The sequence below is a fragment of the Antechinus flavipes genome, chromosome 3 (assembly GCF_016432865.1).
Source record: "Antechinus flavipes isolate AdamAnt ecotype Samford, QLD, Australia chromosome 3, AdamAnt_v2, whole genome shotgun sequence".
Classification (NCBI taxonomy): domain Eukaryota; kingdom Metazoa; phylum Chordata; class Mammalia; order Dasyuromorphia; family Dasyuridae; genus Antechinus; species Antechinus flavipes.
Window position 1 is genome coordinate 258,066,828 of NC_067400.1, and position 19,743 is coordinate 258,086,570.

The following is a 19,743-nucleotide window of genomic DNA, read 5'->3' on the forward strand; positions in this document are numbered from 1 at the left end:
CTAAGTCTAACCCTCTCATTTTACCAAATAGAAAATGGTGAAATGACTTATTTGAAGTCCCACAAACTAGAAAATGGAAGAGCAAGGAGATAAAGTCAGGTATTTTGACCTCAAGTCCATTATATCATCTAGCCTTCTTAAAGCCATGGGAGGAGAAGAATTCATTAGAGGGAAGTATAGTGAGAAAATATAAGAAGACTTTGGACAGACTTGTAAGGACAATGGCATTTAGGATGAGCCAATGAAGGAGACCAAGAAGGCATGGTTATTGAGGTAGGAGAAGAAACAGGAGGAAGCAGTGTCCCAGAAATCAAGGGAATTAAAAAGTATTCATGAAGAAGGGATTAACAGTTTCAAAAGTTGCATAAAGTTTAAGAAGGACAAAGATTGAGGTAAAAGTTCATTTTATTTGGCAATTAAGAGGTCAACAGTGACCTTGAAAAGAGCGTTTTGGGATAGAAACCAGATTGCAGGGTGATGAGGAATGAGTGGGTGGTGGGAATGCAGAGTCAGATAGAACAGACTATTCCTTCTGGAGGTTTTTCAGGAAAAGGAATGGAAACAGGATAAACTTGAATATGTTTTGTGAGCAACAGGGAAGACTCCAGACTCCAGCAGTGATACAGTTAGAACACATGAAGATTATGGAGAGAGAGAATAGAACAAGGTTCCAGGAATTCTCTAAGACTGCAGTGAGGGAGAAGAGGTTGGGTAGAGTTTTACAAGATTTTTTAAGAAGGATCACAGAATATTGGAATTGGAAGAGATTTTAAAGATGGAAGACCCTTCATGGTTTTCTTTTCTCTGTTTCTGTTATGTAAAATGGCTTTGGGATTGAAATTAGAGAAGAAATGATATAACACAGTTAGATAATCAGAGAGGTACCATGCTAAAGGAAAATGCTAGAGTGCATGTCAGCCTAATAGGTCCATTTCCATTACTCAAGTGATGAGTTAGTGGCAGTCAGAAGTCTCTTTCAAGGATGTGATAGCCCTGACTAAGAAAACTTCTATCTTTTTAAAAATCCACTGGATTCAAAGTCTATAATTTAAATGCCATGAGTCCCAGGTTCTGAGTTCTACAGTGTCTTTATTACTAAATAAAATGACTTGTCTTGCTGGTATGAATCTAACTTCAAGTTTTGAACCATATTGTATTATTTAAACTTTTTTGCCTACTCAAAGGAGGACTAAACTGTACATCTCCTAGAATGACTGGAGTTGAAGTAATTCAAATATTTGTGACTTTGGGGATTTAAGAAAATGGCAGACTTGTTCATTAAACATTGGTGATGCATTGTTCTTTTGTTGTTATATAGTGTTTTTTGCTTATTGATTCTGAAATCTGGGCTCCTCCAATTCTCCTTAATGTGGAGATTCCTCTGAGGGACCTTTTGCACATGCTTTGTTTGCTGGAAGTGAAAAGTGAATGGAGGTAGCCTTTTTTTGATTGACTTCAGTTTTAAAAACTGGTGAGACTGACACAGTCAACCATCTTTTCTGCCATTGATTTTATATTATGCACTCTAAAAAAAAATCTTATTTAATATTTTACTTTTTTCAATTACAGGTAAAAACAATTTAACTTTTTTTTTTCAAATTTTGAGTTCCAAATTATTTCCTTCTCTTCTTCCCCCACCTCCATTGAGAAGGTAAGCAATTTGACATAGGTTATACATGTATAGTCAAAATATATTTCCATATAAATAATCCGTGAAAGAAAATATAGACAAAAAAAACCCCAAGAAAAATATAGTAAAGAAAAAGTACCTTTGATCTGCATTAAGGTGCTATCAGTTCTTTTTCTGGAGATGGAGACTATCTTTTATCATAATTCCTACAAAATTGTTTTGGATCAGTATATTGCAGAAAATAACTAAGTTTTCACAGCAGATGATCATACAATATTGCTCTTACGGTGTACAATGTCCCAGTTCTGCTCATTTCACTTCGCATAAGTTCATGTAAGTCTTTCTATGTTATTGTTGTTTTGTTTTGTGTTTTTTTTGATGAGCACCCTGCTCATCATTTCTTAAAGCATAATAGTATTCCATCATAGTCATACACAACTTGTTCAGTCATTTTTCAATTGATGGAAATCCCCTCAATCTTTAATTCTTTGCCATCACTAAAAGAGCTGCTATAAATATTTTTGTACACATAAGTCCTTTTTCTTTTTGTGTGTTGTCTCTTTTGGATACAGACCTACTAGTGGTATTGCTTGGTTAAAGGATATGCATGGTTTTATAGCCCTTTGGGCATACTTTTAAATTGCTTTCCAGAATGGTTGAATCAGTATATAACTTCATCAATAGTACATTAATGCTTTAATTTTCCCATAACCTCTCCAACATTAGTCATTTTCCTTTCCTATCATATTAACCAATTTGACAGGTAAAAGATACTAGCTCAGAGTTGTTTTAATTTGCATTTCTTTCATCAATAATGATGTTTTTCATATGACAACAGATAGCTTTGATTACTTTGTCTGAAAACTGCCTATTTATAATTTTGAACATTAATCAATTGAAGAATAGCTCTTATTTCTATAAATTTGACTTAGTTACATGTTTGAGAAATGAAGTCTTTATTAGAAAAACTCACTGTAAATTTTTTTCATAATGATTACCAACTATGTGTTTTCCTCCATCCTGTGTTCCCCATTTATCTTCTCTCCTCTCCTTTTACCCTATCCATTCTCAAAATATTTTTGAATCTGTCTTTTGCCTTTCCCCAAAATGCCCTCCTTATTCCCTCTCCCCTCTTCTTTTATTCCCTTGCCTACCTATTTTACTGTATGGTAAGACAGATTTCTGCATCCTCTTCATGAATGTGTATATTATTCTGTCTTTGAACCAATTCTGATGAGAGTAAGGTTCATGTATTCCCCTCCCTGTTTCCCTTATTTTCCCCTTCAATGTGAAATTATTTTCAGGTCTCTTTTATATCAGATAATTTATCCCATTCTACCTCTCCCTTTCCCCTTCTCCTAGTATATTATTCTTTCTCATCCCTTAATCTTATATTTTTAATATCATATCATCACATTCAATTCACATCTCTTCTTTCTGTCTATGTATATTCCTCCTAACTACCCTAATAATGAGAAAGTTTTAGGAGTTACAAATATCATTTTCCCATGTAGGGATATGAACAATTTAACCTTAGTGAATCCCTAATGATTTCATTTCTTTTTACCTTTTATCTTTCTTTTGAATCTTGCATTTGAAAGTCAAATTTTTTTTATTCATCTGTTGTTGTTTTTTTTCTTTTCAGCAGAAATACTTGAAAGTCCTCTATTTCCACATGCCTTCCCTGTCCTCCCCCCCACCCCCCACAAAAAAAGGATTATATTTAGTTTTGCTTGGTAGGAGGGTTTTTGTTTTTGTTTTTGTTGTTTTGTTTTTGTTTTTTTGTTTTTTTGCCTGAGCCTTTAATATAGAAACTGCTAAATCTTATGTTATCCTGGTTGTGGTTCTACAATAATTGAATTGTTTGTTTTTTGGTTTTGGCTGTTTGCAGCCTTTTCTCCTTGATTTGGGAGTCTGGAATTTGGGAAGTTTTCATTTTGGGATTTTTTTTTTAAGGAGGTGATTGGATTCTTTCAGTTTCTATTTTACTCCCTAACGATTTTCAAAATTCTTTTTGAAGGTTTAGAGGTTTTGGATATTGGAGCTTTCACTTCATTATTTCCTTCTGAGTGTTTTGTTCTTCCTTGTCATGATAGTAATTTTCCATAGTCAGAGTTTTTTTCCCTGTTGTTTCCTCATTTTCTTAGCTTATTACTTGACTTTTAACTTCAACCCAAAGTGGAGCTCTGCTCTCCAAATGGACAGGGCACAGTCGGGGGCCTGTAAGTTTTGGGTTTTCCAAGGTGATATGATCTAGGGAAAGGTGTGTTTACTAATCTCCTGTATTGTATACTGGCTCCTGAGTGACTGCAATCACTTGATGTGACCAGGGTCCCTACTCCCTTGTGGCCACAAGTTCTTCCTGGCACTGGCAATCACTTGATTGAGATCCAAGTCCTTGTCTTCTGACTAATTATCATTGGATATGAAGGGTGGGAGGAGGATTGGAATAGGAGATGGGGAATCAGAACTACTTTCTGATTGGTAACTCCAAAAATTTGCATACCCATTAACAATATATCGATGCTGCCTTGTAGAGAGGAATAGGACTAAATGATATTGCTAATTCTCTGAGAATTGTAGGTAAGTCAGCACTAACATAGACCTTCCATTCAATGGAACATGCAAAAACCACCGCGATGATCATAAGACTCAGCAGGACCCTAGGTCAGGTAAGTAGTTATTAATGCCCCCTCATAATTAAAGAGATAATTTTATATATGGGTAAACTGAGGTTTAGAGAGGTCAAATGACAGTGTGGCAGAGTTGGGATTTTAACCTAGTTCATTAGATGTTTAGTCTGATATTCTTTCTAATATAGTATACTTCCTACCCAGGAAGAATAGGAAGAGCTTTAAATGCCATTTTGATAGTAAAGGTAACAGGGAGCCATTTGGATTTATTGAATGTGTGTATGTGCTGGGGATGGTGATAGTATGTGACTATGTGACAAGAGCAGTTAAGGTCACTAACCCCTGGGACCTTATCCTAGTAGAGCCTAGCTAGAATGTGTGCTAGATTAGACTCCAAAAAGTGGCAGGAATAGAATAGAGAGAACCTTCTTCAGTGGTTGGTAGGACAGATAGCTTTTTGGACTTACACAGTGGAATCACTTTTTCATTTCTTCCCAGATTTGAGCTTCTATCTCCAACTCAAAACTTTCCCTAAGGAGAAAAATCCTTTTCCCCTCCTCAACAAGTTAAAATATTTAGACAGGCCCTGAATGACTGGGCATTTTCCCTTTTGATAAAAGTGTTTCTCAATGTTATTACTATTTCTAGGGTTTTCATTAGCAAAAAGTTATTTCACATAGCTATGCTTTAAAAAATCCCAAAACTATTTGCCCCAATATTGGAGAATTTTTTTCTATGTTCTTTAAAAAAAAAATTTTTTTTAATTAAAGGTTTTTATTTTCAAAACATATGCATGGATAATTTTTCAACATTAACCCTTGCAAAACCTTGTGTTCCAAATTCCCCCCCCCCACTTCCTCCCTAGATAGCAAATAATCCAATATATGTTAAATATGTGCAATTCTACTATGCATATTTGTCAATTATTGTGTTGCTCAAGAAAAATCAGATCAAAAAAGGAAAAATAGATGAGAAAGAAAACAAAATGCAAATAAAGAACAATAAAAAGATTGAAAATGCTATGTTATAATACACACTCAATCCCCATAGTTCTTTCTCTGGGTAAAGATGATTCTCTTCATCATAAGATCATTGGAACTGGCTTCAATCATCTCATTGTTGAAAAGAGCCATGTCCCTGATGGAGTTTTTAAAGACAATTGCTTCAGTGGCCAATCAGTTGGAGTTGTTTCCACAACTCATCTATGCTGTTAATCATTACAAATTATTTTCTGGGACCATGCTTCTCATGATACTGTAGTCATATCTTTTTTTCATCTGGCTAATAACTTTCTTTCATTGCAATACAGGCAAAAGTAAAATCCTCATTCCCTTTCTTGCCAGTAAGTGAACTATGACATTTATTTTTGTTCTTTTTAAAAGATACCCAAAAATATAAGTAGGACAGAGGTAAACAACTTATATTGGCTGGGGAAAACCTTTTTCTCAACAATTTTAACCAAACCTGACCCTTGGGGCTCATAGACTTATTAACTGATGAAGGTACCTCAGGGATCATTTGGTTCAACTACCTTATTTTGCTGTTGAAAAACTTCAGTTTTCTAAAAATGATTTGCCTGAAGTTGTAAAAATTAATGTGGCAAAGCTGAGGGTAGAATCCATGTCTTCTACCCTAAGTGTCCCCACTCTCCTAAATCTCTAAATTTTCCACTGACATTTCACTATGTCACCTTTAAAGAAAGTTATGAAATGTTATTTGATTACACTGGGCAAAGGTAGACAGAGACTGAGATTACAACATATTTAATATCTTTGTACTTTTTCTTCCAATCTTACCATTAGTGGGAAGGCTCAGAGTGTTAGAGAATGTAGATATTTTGTTATAATTGGCCTTTTGGGATATGGGTATATGATAAGTATATTCATATTAAGAAAGTAATTGAATATATTATAAATGAATATCAAAAGAATCTTTAAAAAACAAAGCAAATGAAAATTTGATAACAACAGTCATATCCATGGAGTATTTTAGAAATAACAGTAAGCAGTTTCCCTCCTTTCCTATCCCTATCCTCCACCCCAGTCAATGTCTACTTGGGCAAACAAGAAACAATCATAAGCAAGTACTTCTAATAATGAAGAAGCATTGCTTTGAGTTCAGACTAAGCTTAGCCTGTCCCTTGCATATCATTAGGACATCCTTGATATATTCCTCTGTGGCTTCTTCTATGGGACCACATCAAAGCTCAAAGTTGATTATGGTGACCTGAAAAATAGAAACTAGTCAATAAAACTTTTCTTATATTTGGCACATATAAAGCTATGGCTCATCCTTCCCTATTGTTCTTCTGATCTCCATTTCTTTATAGTTCATGTTCTACTTCAGTAGAACAACCATGTATTGATAGTTTTATAGAGTTTTTCTCTCATTTCAGAATGATAACTGTTTCAAAGTCACAACACCAATGACTCATGACCAATAATTTCAACATCTCCATGATATATGAAGACAATGTTTAAATTACTAAGCCTAGATCTTTTTTCTAATTCTTAAAAAAAGAATCTATTCTTCCACTTCTACCTTCTCCACGAAGTTTAAAAACAAATGCTCATAATCTATGATGTCCTGATCCTTTAAATAAGACATTTAATGATGTATATTGTATCTAGGATATACTGCAACATATTTAACATATATAGGACTGCTTGCCATCTAGGGGAGGGGGTGGAGGGAGGGAGGGGAAAAATCAGAACAGAACCGAGTGCAAGGGATAATGTTATAAAAAAAATTACCCTGGCATGGGTTCTGTCAATAAAAAATTATTATAAAATAAAATTAAAAAAAGACATTTAATGATGCAGATGTTGTTAAAGAAAGAAGGTACAATTCCATATTTGGTCATGGGATCATAGATTGAAAACTGGATGATTCTTAGTTTTATATATATATATATATATATGTATATATATATATATATATATTATGAGTGAGGAAATTCAGATCAAGAGAAGTTCAATAACTTGTCCCTCAATAAAGTGCTGAATAAAATCAGGAAGACCTGATCAAATTTGGCCTGAGACACATACTGGTTGTGTGATCCTGGGTAAGTTACTTAACCTGTCTGCCTCAATTTCCTCATCTGTAAAATGGAGATTATAATAGCATAGCACAGGGCTGTTTTGAAGACCAAATGAGAAAATATTTATAAAAAACACAGCACAGGGTCCAACACATAGTATATATTATTTAAATGCTTATTTCCTTCTATTTCATACCTACCCCCCCCCCCATTGTCCAGTGTCACACAGATAATAAATTTCACAGGGTGATATTTAAATCCAGGTACTCAAAAGAGTAAATACTCTTTCTACTGTATCACATCATTTTCTTTGGGTTTAAATGAAACAGTAAATATACAATATAAGGGATCTGATCAGCTTTTTGTATCATCAAGGGCCACAACAAAGCTCAGAAATCAATGTCTTGGAGTAATTGGGAAAACCTTTCTATTTTCAACCTTAATCTAGGATTTTAAAAATAAAATTCAACTCATGAAGGTAGAGCTGAGCAATAGCAAATAAATCAGATACCCAAAGTTTATTGACAATTTGAAGATTTCATAAAAGAAAAATTCAGTGCTTTCTTAATTTAGCACTTAGAAGCTGCTGCAAAACAACCCAGCAATTAAAGTAATTTGAGAAATTTAGAAGACTCTTTAAAATGAAACCATAGTGAAAAGGAAAATGACAAATGCTTGAGGGGATTTGGAAAAATAGGGTCCTTAATACACTCACTATTGGTGGAGTTGTGAGTTACTCTAACCATTCTGTAGAAAGATTTGGAATTATTTTCAGAAGGCTATTAAAATTGCATACTCTTTGACCAAGAAATACCACAACAAGATCTGTATCCCAGAGAGATCAAAGTCAAAGCAAAAAGACCTATTTGTACAAAAATATTTATAGCAGTTTTTTTTTGTGTGTGCTAGCAAAGAATTGGAAATTGTGGGAATGTCCATCAATTGGGGAATGGTTGAACAAGTTGTGGTATAAATTGTGATGGAATATTATTGTGGTATAAGGAATGACAAGCAAAATGGTTTCAGAAAAAGATGGGAAGTTTTACATGAATCTATGCAAAGTGAAATGAGCAAAATCAGGACGACATTGTGTACAATAAATAACATGAATATTGTAATGATGATCAACTGTGAAAGACTTACTTACTCGGATCAGTATAGTGATCCAAGACAATTACAAAGTACTTATGATGAAAAATACTATCCACCACAAGAGAGAGAATTGATTAATTGAATCCAGACTGAAGCATGCTTTTTCTATTTTCTTTTCTTTTTTGCCTCTTAAAAAATGACTAATATGGAAATATACTTTACATGATTTCAAATGTATAATGGGTATCATATTGTTTACCTTCTCATTGGTTAGGAGAGGGGCTAGAGGAAAGGAAGAATTTCAACTCAAAAAAATTTTAAATGAATGCTAAAAATAAATAAACAAAAATTTAAAAAGAATATGCAGAGGAGAAAAAACAGCAATAAACGGAGTAAAGGTGGGCAGGAGAGGGGAGTCTCATTACATTGGACTAACATGAATAAAGTCTGAGAGGTAGAAGAGACTTAAGAGGACACCTTTAGTCTGATTCATACTTAAATAAATCTCCTCTGTAACATATCAATAAGTTACCATCCTGCATCTTTAAAAACCTTCAGAAAGGGAACTCATTTCCTCCTATAAAGCAGCATATTATATTCTCTTTTGGATAGCTCTAATTATTAACGATTTTCCCCTCCCTTCCTTATTTTTCCCCTCCCAATCTATGCTAATTTCAGAAAAAGGGAAGAACTGGTGATGCAAGTCATTGAAGTAATGGTAATAGGAAAAAAAAAAGAAGAACCCTAGCTGCTGTTCCAAATTTTGACTTTCTCACCAATAAGATTATTGGATGTTGAAAATAAATAGCAGTAACATGCAGACCAAGCACCAACTCATATGGAGATGGCATAAAGTTGGCAAAGAATTTTTGTCAAAACAGTTTTGTCAGGTACATATTCTTAAGTATAATCACCCTTATTTTTCAGATGAGGAACCTGAGGTTTAGATAAGTGAAGTAAGTAGCTGAAAGGGAAGAGGAGTCTGCCTAAAGTGATTAGATTAGAAAGCATGGGTACTTGGCATGAGTTAGGGTTTAGTGTTATTAAACTTTCTCTTGTGAGAGGACTGATGAGAAGAGATATTTGCATTCTCCTTTTCTACTTTGGACTTACTTGGAGAGGAATCACATATTATATTTTCCTGTGTTTTAGAGTTCATTTACATTTTCTGTGTTAATTAGTACTAATGCTAGCTTACTCTAAATAAAGATTTGCTTGATTGTAATTGTTCTAGTTTGCATAATTCCTTATTTTTGAACAGAGAATTACAAAAGATGAAGGACTGTTGTGGCACAATGTGCAAAGAGAAGACACAGAAAGGCTGAACTATCTTTGAATTTCCAGCAGAGTGAATTTTCTCCATTCTTCCCTCCCCACTCAGATGTGTGGATGTATGTTATCTATATGGAACAGAATCTTAAAAATTTAATAATGTTTCATAATTCCTTGAAAAGCAGAGCAAATATCAAGCTATGTGATTCTGTATCATTAACTTTAAACATTGTTTGAATTGTCAGTAGGTAGTTTTAAGTTAGGAAAAGAGAACTAATAAGCAAAATGAAGTTCCGTAGTGTAGACTCTTAATTCCACTGTTCTACTTCATAGGAATTTCTTCTCCAGAGTGACGTTGAGAACAGGAACCAGAGTAGGTTGTGCCCAGGGACATCCCAAAGGTGGGAGCCAGATAAATAAATGTTTGCTAATTTAAACCCTTTCAACTCCAGATGTGATGCTACCAAAAAAAACCTGTCCTCTGACCCTTCTATTCTATTGATGACATTTTCCTCCTCGTTTCTGCCTCTTGAAATCCCTAGCTCCATTCAAGGCTCAACTCAAGCTAAGCTTTCTTCAGCAAAAGTCTCTTTCTGATTGCATCCCAGTTTTTGAGTTCCCCTTTCCTTTAGAAACAATTTTTGGGATAATTTTGTATTTCATTAACTTTGTGCATCTTGTTTTACCTCAGTAAAGTGTAAATTATTTAAAGGCAGGAACTGTGTCTTTGTGTCCTATGCACTTAGAAAAATATCTGAAATTGTACATACTTTATAAATAGCCATTGAATTTTTTAATTGAGTACAGATAACTATCTCATGTTTTTTATTGCTAATTTTTGGGAGAAGGATGTCTGCCTCTGTTGCTACTTATTCCATAACTCCTTGAAGACAATCTCCTACCACCCCCATTCTATTGAAATTATTGCCTCAAAGGTCATTAGTGATCTTCTAACTGCCAAATCTAACATTCTTTTTTTAGTATTTCTTCAGTTTGATCAGGGTGATTATACTTAAAGTATGTATCCAACAAAAATTTTTTGACAAAAATTCTTTGTCAACTTTATGCCATCTTCATAAGAGTTAGTACCTGATCTGGATTGTGCCACAACAATTATATTTATTTTCAACATCAAATGATCCTATTGGTGAGATGATCAAAATTTGGGACAGCAGCTAGGGTTCTTCTCTTGAGGTCAATAATGTACATTTTCTTTTGGTTCTCAGTAATTCTTCAAACAATTCCTCTCTCTTTCACTGATTTCTTATCTTCTTACTGACTTACTGTTAAAAATGTTCCCAAAATGTTCCTGTCTTCTCTCTCTAAAATATTTTTTTCTGGTTTCCTTTCTATTATTCCCCAGGATTACCCATCACTTGGGTTGTAGGTAAGGGGTTCCCAAATCTCTATTTCTAGTCTTAACTTCTTTTCTAAATTCCAGAATCTTGCCTATCTTACCTCTGACACCTCAATTTCAACATATCCCAAGTCAAAATATTACTTTTTTCCTAATTTTATTCTTCCTTCTGACTACTCTTTTTGTAAGTGGCATTCAATCATTTCTCCAGTCAAAACCATAGGGTTGTCTTTGGTTTTTTGTTTCTCACCTAGTTATTACCAGCTCCACTCTTCCCCTCCAAATGATATTTAATACTACTACCAAAATAATCTTTCTTTTGCTAAGATTTGGTCATATCATTGCTCTGATAGGAATGACAAGTGAATTGTAGATTTTCCCCCAATTTTTCCCAATCTGATACAGCTCTACTCTTTCACCTTTCTTTCATATTTCACCCCTTCACATTCTTTAGTGAAACTACACTGTCTACTCCTTTGAGTATACTTTATGTTTTTCCAGTCCTGTGTCTTTAAAGTATTCTCTGAAAATATCCATTAAAATGACAACTCCACAACTGAAGCCTTCCCTCTGTTGATAACAACTTTTCCTCTTAGACCTCATGCAACAATTTGTTTTGTATCATATGAATGCATTTATCATACATTATATTCATCTGTTTTTGTTCTCTCTCACATACTGTTACCTACTCCTCCACATACATTGTATACATTCACTGAAATCACAGACTATGTTTCATCTAAACTCTGTAAACCTATACCCCGGTCAGTGCTTTGCACATAAAAGACATTTAATAAAGATTTGTGGAAGGAATATGTTAATCATTACTTGATGGTTCAGATGGTAATGCAGAATTTTATAACTCTTCAGTTCTGAACAACAAAACACCCACAACTCACATTTGGCTTAACACTTAAAAATTTTTAAGCATTTTCTATGCAATATGTTGGTAAATAGAAATTCGTAATTGCAAGGAGACTGTATAAACCAATTTTATTATATTTATATATGAACTGGCTTACAGAACCCAAGAACCTTCTTGGGGAAGTAGATTTCATTTCCCCATAAATGCACATTCTTATGAAAGCCAAGCTAAAAATAAACAGAAAAGCAAAATAGAATATATTAGAACTTCAATTATTCCTCCCAAATCATAGTCATTCTCACTCTTTTTCTTGAAAAATTGTTCAGGCCTTTGGTAAAACTGTTGCATTAGAGCAAGAGTATAACTGGGTTGACACTAACATGTTTTGGGTAGATAAATTGTTCCAGGGCTCCCTTTGTAGTATGTTTTTTTATGACTTGCTCCATTCTGACTTCCCCAGCTTTGGACCATCACAATGGTCCCATGGCATAGATTTGGTTACCCTGGGAAATCTAGCTTGACCTGGAAAAATATTCTGTTTACTCTCTCAAGTTATGACATGGACCATCCCTTCTTTTCTCTGGAGGATTCTCTCTCAGGCTCTGTTAATTGCTCCTAATCAAGGACAGGTGTCAGCTCCATCTTCCCAAGGGAGAAAGCTCAGACAAGAATACTTCTAATCTTCAGCATTGCTTTTTGATTTTTAGTTCTTGCTATTTTCTGGACCTTTATAAAATGTTTTGATATTTTCTGGTTTATAAAAATGTTTTTCTTCATCACCTATTCATGATACTTATTGTATTTATGGTACAATATAAAAGTAATAACATGTTATTAGCTCAAAATATTCATTTTCCTACTAAAAATAGATTAAGGCTATTCATGTTATAATTGCCAAGTGTTGGGCTACCTGATAAATAAGATTACAAATCCTTTTCTGAATGCCAATAAATAAGGGGTTGAGATTCCTTTTTTCCCTAAAAAGGGATAAATGGAAAGTATTTAAAAGTTTTGTACCATGTTATTTGAAATTTAGGATTATTTGTTTAGAGGTCCAACTAGCACTTGGAAGTCACTCAAGCCTGGGCTCTCATGTAAGCTACTCCAAATTCTGGATAGTGAGTCAAAATCCTTTCAAAACTATTGTCCCCACCAAATCATAAGTCCTACACCCCTATTGTGTTTAGTTTTTGCTATTTAGTCACAAGATACCCTTAATTCACATCAAAAGCATTTAATGAAATAACATGGTAATAACATATCAACAGAGCATTCCTCCATAAATCTTGAGCGCTCCCTTATATATGGAAACTCTAAGTAGGAAGAATGGATTTGCATATGAATCATTCATGTTGCATAAATATATGTGAAATAAATATCAATCAACCAAGTAGTATATATTGAAAGTCTATTGTGTGTCAGATACAGCCCCATTAGAGGCTGGGCTAATGAAACTGTTCTTGTTCTCAGGATGCTGACATTAAATCTATCAAGAACTATTTATTAAGTGCTTACTATGTGCCAGGCACTGAGCTAAAAACAGGGGATACAAAGAAAAAGCAAAAACATCACCTGCCCTCTAGGAACTTATATTCAACATTTCCATAAATAGGTAGATAAAAGATAAGTACAGTAGATAGCAGATAACTATAGAAAGGAAGAAACTGGCAGATGAGGATTGGGATAGATGAAAGGTTGAGATGAAGACTAGAAAGACCTCTTGCAGCTGAGGGGTCACTTGAGCTGAGTTTTGAAGGAAACCAAGAAATTCTAAAAATAGGAAGTGAAGAGGGAGAGCTTGGGAAACTAACGATGCAAAGAGAGTAATAGGAGTTAGAGCAATATGTGGAAGGAGCAGCAAGGGCAGTAAGATTGATCTGTAGTTTATGGAGAGAAGTTAAGTGTAAAAAGACTTTTACATTTGTTTGATTATTCTCACTGGTTACAAAGGTTTTGTTTTTTGTTTTCTTTTTGATTTTTAATTGGGAGGAGATTTAGAAGGAAGAGAGGGGGTTAGAAATAGTGATGTTAAAAAAAAAGTCCATTAAAAAACATTTTTAATGCACAGGAAAACAAAAGAAGTTCAGAAGAAAGCTCAGATGATCAGGACATTTCTGAAAGAAATAAATGGAATTTATTACTTAAAATAAATAGTATAAAATGGAGAATCACAGATTTATATACAATCCTTTTTTTTTTTCTATGATGTATAGGGAAGTGCTACTTTTGTGTGTGTGCATTTAAATTCAGAATAAAAATAACTTTTTTTTAAAAAAGATTGATCATTGGGAAAAAAAAAAAGATTGATCATTTGTGTGCAGTGGATAGAGCACCAGCTTTGAAGTCAGGAGGACCTGAATTCAAATCTGTTTCAGACACTTAATACTTCCTAGCTGTGTGACCCTGGGTAAGTCATTTAATCTCAATTGTCTCAGGGAAAAAAAGAAAGGAAGGAAGGAAGGAAGGAAGGAAGGAAGGAAGGAAGGAAGGAAGGAAGAAAGGAAGGAAGGAAGGAAGGAAGGAAGGAAGGAAGGAAGGAAGAAAGGAAGAAGGAAGGAAGGAAGGAAGGGAGAGAAAGAGAGAGAGAGAGAAAGAGAGAGAGAGAGAGAGAGAGAGAGAGAGAGAGAGAGAAAGAGAGAGAGAAAGAGAAAGAAAGAAAGAAGGAAGGAAGGAAGGAAGGAAGGAAGGAAGGAAGGAAGGAAGGAAGGAAGGAAGGAAGGAAGGAAAGATCACTGGTAACCTTAGGAAAAAAGCCAATTCTATTGAGTGATGAGGTCAAAACTATGTTACAAAGAGATAAGAAGTGAGGAAGTAAAGACAAGACATTTCCCAGTAATTTGTCTGAAAAAGAGAAGAGAAATAAAAGATGAAAGCAGAAAAATTGATAGAGTCTAGTGAAGGTTATTTTTAAGAATCACTGATCCTTGGGAATAGCTGAAGGAAGTAGGAAAGGAATAAATTTAGATGAGAGGTAGAATTTGCTAAAGAAGGCAAATTTATTTTTGTAGGGTAGGAGATAGGTGGGATAGGATGAGATCTCTATGTAAAGGGATTGACCTTAGCAAAAAGAAGCATCTCATTTTCAAAAAGTGGAAGAAAAAAACAGTGGGAGATCATGTCAAGTGATTTTGAGAAGAAAAGATGAGAAGAAGCTCTTGATGAATATTTCAATTTTCTCAGTAGAGAATGAGTCAACATCTTCCACAGATTGTGTGGAGAAGCAGATAGGGAAACCTGGGAAGAGTTTTAGCATACTTTCAGAAAATTGTGTAGGAAACCAGTGAATGGCCGGTTGTGACTTGACATCATAAATTTGGATTGTCCCCAGTCAGTTTGGTTATGAAATTTCCTCTGTTTAACAGCATATGAGTAATGTTAGAAGAGGAAGATGGTTAAGTAAACAAGAATTTATTCAACACTTACTGCTTGCTATTTACCAGGTTCTGTGTTAAGTCCTTGGAATATAAATACAAGCAAAAAGATAGTGTTCTTGTCTTTGAGGAAGCTACATTCTAAAAGGGAAAGACAATATATAGAAGGGAGGTCAAGCTCCTCAAAGGAAGACAGAGACAAGACTAAAGGTGGGAGAAGTATGTTGCATGATGGATTTTCTTGATGCAACTTCCTTCAGTCCCAGTTTTGATGGCCTCAACTTCCCTGAGGTATCTTCCTGATCTAAGGGCATAAAAGTTAGTTCCAACTTCTTGTATTCTGGGTCTTTTAGACTTGTAGATACCCAAGACCACATGGATTGCACAAATCTGATGCCATGTTAGCCAGATGTGTTTCCACATAGTGATGAAGGGGACCATGTCCAGAGAAATTCATTGCTCCATGTCCTTGTTACTCATTCTTTCTGTGGTAGGCCAAAATTAACCTTCTTTGTTAAATGTTTAGTGACTTAGACTAAGAAGGTGCTGTTATTAAAACTCTATCTATAATGATTAGCCTGGCAACTTAAATTTTTTAAAATTTATTTTATTTTTAATTTATGGAATAAAATAAGCATTTCTGTAACAGTATCAAAAAAAAGATAATTGCACATGAAACTGCAATTCTGTTATGTACAACTTATTCCTTTTAAATATATAATAATTACCATGTATATTTAATTTTTTTCTTTTTTCCTCCTTCCTCCACCTTAGAAATAGCTAGCATCAGACACAAATATGTACATGTGTAAAATCATTCTACATGTACATCTATTATACTTGTTATCTCTCTAGATGCAGATAGTATCTTCTTCAAATGTCCTTTGTTGTTCATTTGGGTAGGTATACTAGTTAAAAGAACTTCTTCATAATTGAAGTTCCAGAAGTAATTTGCCAGTTAGAGAAGGGAGCCAAGATGCAAAGGGATCATTCAGAGTTAGAAGGCATGAGATTCCAAGTTTGGGGTTTGGCAGCAGTGAGCTTTAATAAGACTAGGAGACAAGGAATTTGTAGTTAGAATACAACATAGAATTGAAGAGGTTAGCTCTAGGTTGAAGATTGGGAATGGAGAAAAGTGAAGTTTGAGCAAGATTAATGGGTTGGGGAAATATTAAAGAATTGAAGAATTGGAAGTTGTGATCAGGTTGAAGAACAGGTTTAGAGAGCTAAAGAATAGGAAAGGGGAGCAAGAATAGGAAATTATGATCAGATAGTTCTTTCCATATGGATAGAAGTAAGATTCCCCCAAGTTTCCAGTGGTCTCCATTTGCCAGTCCATCCATACTCCTCATGTATAATATCTTTCATATTACTAGAACTATACTGAAGGTCAAATTCCCCAATTGTTCCTCCACAGATGTGGCTGCAAATACATGTACCTTTAACTAGAAAGTCCTGGATGGATTCAGATAAAAGAATCACAGAATATTCTAGAGTTAGGAAGGATCTCAGAGATCAGTTAGAAAGGAATTCCTATTACAATATACTTGTATATTGCTAGGTGGCATAGTGGATAGAATGTGGGGCCAACAATTAGGAGGACCTGATTTCAAGTTCCACCTCAAATTGCTAGCTTTATGATCTTGGGCAAATCACTTGACTTCTGCCTCAGTTTTTTCAACTGAAAAATGGGTATAGCAATAAGCTCTTACCTTGCAGAGTTATTGTGAAGATCAAATGCGATAATATTTGTAAAGTACTTAACACAGTGCCTGGCACATAGAATGTGCTATCATGCTAGCTATGTACCTGAGAAGTGGTCATCTAGCTTGAAGACTTCCAATGAGACAGAAGCAACTACTTCCAGAAGCATCACATACTACTTTTAGACAAATCTTATTGTTAGGAAGTTTTTCTTGATATCAAATTTATATTTGCCTTTTTGCAACACAATATATTTTTCCTGGTTTTGTTTGCTGGGACTAGTCAGTACAAGTCCAGTCCCTTTACATTGCTTGAAAATTCTTGATGATACTTGAGGATAAATGTCATGTCTTCTTGGTGTTATCTCTCCTTCAAGCTGAAGATCCTCATTTCCTTCAACTGGATCCCCATGTAATGTGAACTCAAGTCACTTCACTGACCTGGTTGCCATTTTGGAATGTTGTCTAACCTGGTGGTCTTTCCTAAGCTGCAGTCCTCAGAACGAAATATAATACTCCACATAGGGTCTAGTAAGGGAGGGCACAGAAAAACTAACATCTCTTTATTCTGGGAAGCCCTGCATTTCAGTATTTCTGACTTCTTCATATTTCCAATTAATATTGAGCTCGTTGTCCATTCAATAAAGACACCTGTGTGTGTGATTAAAAAGAATAAATAAAAATGGAGGTATTATAAAAGACTTCGTTCTTTCTGGAAGGCAATTAGTGTTGTGACTAGCTCAGGATCACACAGCTAATAAGTATCAAGTGTTTGGAGCTATATTTGAACCGAAGTCATTCTGTATCTCCTATCTGCCCCAAAAGATTTCTTTCTTAAAATACTTACTAGGTGATAAAGATGAGTGTAGAATATAAAGAAGCAGAATTGACATTGAAGGAACAGAACCAACTACCTTCCACAGGAATACATCTAAGAGTGAAGTAAAATAAAAAAAAAAAAAATGGAGGAGAGAAAGTAAAGAGAATTAATGAAGGGGAAAAGGTAAAGAAATTTCTTTTTAGGAAAAGAAGCAAATAATGAGAAAAAAAAAACATCCTAACAAACAAACCAAGTTAAAAGGGAGATGAAGAGGAAGTTTTTAATTAACTGCTTAACTGAGAGAGAAGAGGGGAAGAGTTAATAACTAAGTAAAAGAAAGTAATAAAAAGGAATCAATAAATTAAATAAAACAACAAAAACAAAAGAACGGGGTGACAAATGAGGTGGAAGTTGAGAGTGAGGGAAAGAGAGCCTATTGGAATAGTATTTCTTTAATGGGAATTAAGAAAATTAATTAAAGAGGCAAAGCACTGTTTTACAGAAGAAAAGGCTCAACAGCAAGAATAAAAATACTAATTAAGAAAAAAAGCAATATTAGAAACACAAATGGAATAAAATATTAACCCAACTCATAAGTCTAAAAAAGAATAGATTAAGCAATTCAATAAAAGAACAGCAGTTTGGATAAGAAAATAAAACATTACAATCTGTTGCTAACAAGAAATACCGCTAAAAATTGAAGATATACACAGAAAAATGGGCTGAAAAAATAATGGGCTGAAACACAATTTCTCATATAACAGGTGAATCCAAAAAAGCTAGTTACAATCTCAGAAAAATAAAAAGCAAAACAAAAACAAGTATCCCAATATGAATAGAGGTAAATAAGGAAATCAAGCTGAAAGGAATCCATAAGAGAAAAATTAACTTGATTATAAAACATAGACAGTAATACAATAATAGTAAATTTTAATGTTCTCTTAGATATGGACAAATTTCACAGAAAGATAAGACAAAATGTAAAATATAGAATCAAGCAAATTGCTAGAAAAACAAGTCTTGGGGTATCATATAAACATAGATTCTGGATAGTGCTTGTTTGTTCTTACATTATATTCAAGTTTGTTTTGTTTTTTTTAACTTGCCTTCTTTTGGGGAGAGGCTTGTGATCCTTAAAGTATTTTGATTCCTTATTTATATTGTATTTTAAAAAATACATTAGTTTGTAAGCTCCTTGAAGGCAAGAACTTAACTTTTGCCATGCCTAGCACTTAGCACAGTGCCTGACATATCGGTGCCTAACAAATTTTTATTGATTGATTGAATAATATTTTCTTTTAATTATTTTCCCCCAGATTGTTATTTATTTCAATATATCTGTATTTTCTATCAGTTTTTTTCTCCTTTCTTATAAGAGATTAACTGTTTGGATTAAAGTTTTTTATATTACGCATTATTTCTTTTTACCAATCCATTTAATCAGTTACATCTTTTAAAAATATTTAAATATTTTATTTTTCCAATTATATGTAAAAATATTTGACCTTCATTTTTAAAGTTTTGAATTACATATTTTCTCCTTGCTCTTTATCCCCCTCACTGAAAAGGCAAGCAATTTAATAAAGGTCATTATACATGTGCAGTCATGCAAAATACATTTCCATATTAGTCATGCTGTGAAAGAAAGCAGACAAGACCCCAGGAAAAACAAAGAATGTAACAACAACAGCAAAAACAAAATAAAACAAAACAAAAACCCAACAACAGCCCAGTATGCTTCAAGTTACATTCAGATCCATCAGTTCTTTCTCTGAAGGCAGATGATAGCATTTTTCATCAAAGGCCTTAGGAATTTTCTTAGATCTTTTATATTGCTGACAATAGCTAAGTATTTCACTTAGCTTTTTAAGCTAAGTTCACAGTTTTACTTTCATTGTATACAATGTTCCCCTAGTTCTGTTCACTTGATTTTTCATCAGTTCATTTTTCTGATATTTTT